This window comes from Bos javanicus, chromosome 10 (genome assembly GCF_032452875.1).
Source record: "Bos javanicus breed banteng chromosome 10, ARS-OSU_banteng_1.0, whole genome shotgun sequence".
NCBI classification, from domain to species: Eukaryota; Metazoa; Chordata; class Mammalia; order Artiodactyla; family Bovidae; genus Bos; species Bos javanicus.
In genome coordinates, this window is record NC_083877.1 from 5729376 (window position 1) to 5732465 (window position 3090).

Here is a 3090-nt window from a genome sequence, read left to right on the forward strand (position 1 = left end):
GAAGGGATTGATGACAATATTTATTGTATTCCTAATAATGGAGCTGCTATGCATTTGAATTTTTGCATGTTTGCTAAAGCAAATGGAAATACCTTTCAGAGTGCATGTGGTTTGGGATTCTCCCATTCTCTTTTGCTGTGGTTATCTGGTATTGCTGAAGCAAGTAGCTTTTTATATCAGCATGGTTAAGACAATTGCCTTAATTTTTTCCCACTAGATAGCTACTAAATAAACCTGTCCCTGGTGTTTTAGTTTATGAAATCTACTTAACCCTGCACAGTTTGCTTCAGGAATGATGACTTGATGGCTGGCCAGCTCTGGGCTGTTAAAACTGGGACGTACCTCACTGCTTGATCTGGTTACTGTGGTCATTTGAAGGAACTAACCCCGTGGATCATAAGACTGTAGCATTACGTAGATTAGGTGCACCTCTGTGGGTTTCTTTGCGATTTCCTGGATATAAACATGACATAATCAACCTGTCTCTTGTTTCGGAGGATTGAGGGGATGGTAAGCATTACCGCACCGAGAACCCCTCTAAGACCTTGTTACCAGGCCAATCTGGTCCTGTTGCCTTCTGTCATGTTAAGTAACCACCATGTAATGCACAGAATTAAAAAAAGCAGCATTTGGACTTGAGTCTGTTACATCATTCAAGATTTGGGAGTTGTAATTTAAATAGTATTAGAAGCTCAAAGAGTAATCTCTGGTTTAAAAGGGTTTAACTTTTTAATCACTAGGAGAAAATGGACAGAACCAGTTACAATTTTTCTCATGCTCATAGAATATATATTCTACCAGCTCTCAGACCAGGTAAATGCTTTCAGTCGTTGAAGAGGCTCTTCCCTGAGCTATGTCCATAGAAAGGAGCCTATCTAGGAGCTATGCCAGCAAAGTGAGAACTAGAGGGACTGAATTGTAGGGCAGAGTTTTCAATTTCACTAAGTAATTTTTAAAAGATAAGTAGTTTTGATAAACTACCTTATAACCCTTGAAAGTAAGTTTTTTCATCTCTACAATATGTGGGTTAGAAGAGGTGATTTCTAAGATTTTTTTCTGGCTTGACAATATTAGATCTGTTACCGGTAAAATAGGAATATGATAGATTTTCCAAGTCTGTTCTCTTTGCTGCTGCTGCTAAGTCACTTCAGTCGTGTCCGACTCTGTGCGACCCCATAGACGGCAGCCCACCAGGCTCCCCCATCCTTGGGATTCTCCAGGCAAGAACACTGGAGTGGGGTGCCATTGCTTTCTCCAATGCATGAAAGTGAAAAGTCAAAGTAAAGTCGCTCAGTGGTGTCTGACCCTCAGCGACCCCATGGACTGCAGCCCACCAGCATCTTCCGTCCATGGGATTTTCCAGGCAAGAGTACTGGAGTGGGGTGCCATTGCCTTCTCTGGTTCTCTTTGCTGCTAGAAAGCTAACAAAGTGATAATTCCAAAATGCCAATATTAGCTCATGCCCTTCTTAACATTCTTCAGTGACTCCCAGTTACTTTCAGGAAAAACAGACAAACCCTGGTGGTCTCTGCCACTCCCACTAGTACTATCTCTACAGACATTCGGAACTTCTTACAGCTTGTGGAGTGTACAAAGTCCTTTCTTGTCTTTACGCTTTGCACATGCCGTGCCCTCTTGCCTGGAACACGCTTCCCTGTTTCCTTTGTTTGCCTGCTCCTACTTATCTTTTAAGATTCAGTAGGGCATAATTAGGGCTTCCTTGGTCTCTCGGTGGGAAAGAATCTGCCTGCTAATGCAGGAGATGTGGGCTCTATTCTTGGGTTGAGAAGATCCCCTGGAGAAGGAAATGGCAACCCCACTCCAGGATTCTTGCCTGGGAAATTCCATGGACAGAGGAGCCTGGCAGGCTACAGTCCATGGAGTCGCAAAGGAGACACGACTTAGCACTAAACAACAACAGGACTTAATTGCAGAAGGCCTTCTTTCTTCCTTCTTCTATTCTCCTTCTTATTTCTTTTGAAGGGTTTGCCATACTGTAATGAAATAATCTCCTTACTTCTCTCTTTCCCTAGGTTATGTGTCTCTTGAGAGCAAAACCCGCCTTCGTTTCCCTTTCTCCATATATTCCTATGAAGAAGCAAATGGCAACCCACTCTAGTATTCTTGCCTGGAGAATCCCATGGACAGAGAAGCCTGGTGGGCTATAGTTCACAGGGTCACAAAGAATTGGACACGACTGAAGCGGCTTTAGCACGCATATATTCCTGAGCATCCAGCACACTGCTTGTCTTACAGGAATTGCTCGTTAACCTTTGTTGAATGAATGAAAGCATGAGCAAGTCAAAACAGGGGATGCTGGAACCACAGTTTCAGTGAAGTTTATTTTTTCAGTGCTTGGTGTATGTGTGCAGGTCTGCAAGGCTCGCTCTAGCATGTTTGGGTAGAACCCCGTGAGATCTCAGGGGCCTACAGTTCCCTGAGGTCTGACTCGTTGTATAGAGGTCATTGCATACACTGTCCACTGTCCCTCCATTTCTTTCTTTCTTTTTTTTTTTTAATTTGGCTGTGATGGGTCTTAGTTGCAGCATAAGGGATCAAATTCCCTGACCAGGGATCGAACCTGGGCTCCCTGCATTGGAAGCCTGGAGTCTTAACCACTGGACCACCAGGGAAGACCCCTCATTCTTATGTGTGCTGATGTATATAATCAGTGACGTTTGCAATCAATAAAGTTTGTGAGCACTTTCTGTGATTCAAGTCATGTGTCTGCTGCTGCGGCTGCTGCTAAGCAGCTTCAGTCGTGTCTGACTCTGTGCAACCCCACAGACCGCAGCCCACCAGGCTCCCCCGTCCCTGGGATTCTCCAGGCAAGAACACTGGAGTGGGTTGCCATTTCCTTCTCCAGTGCATGAAAGTGAAAAGTGAGAGTGAAGTCGCTCAGTCGTGTCTGACTCTTAGCGGCCCCATGGACTGCAGCCCACCAGGCTCCTCCGTCCATGAGATTTTCCAGGCAAGAGTACTGCAGTGGGGTGCCATTGCCTTCTCCGGTGTTTGATGCTGGAAATAATCAGATAGCATCCCAGTGTTTGAGGAGCTTGAAGTAGAGATAGGTATGTAAATAAACCATCA

At 44.7% G+C, this 3090-nt stretch overlaps 1 non-coding gene across 1 annotated transcript; it reads right to left on the bottom strand.

Moving 5' to 3' along the window:
- Window positions 1-2560: 2560 nt before the first annotated feature.
- On the bottom strand, window positions 2561-2633 carry TRNAW-CCA (transfer RNA tryptophan (anticodon CCA)). The gene has a single exon. It is a non-coding gene; the product is annotated as a tRNA-Trp (tRNA).
- Window positions 2634-3090: the final 457 nt, after the last annotated feature.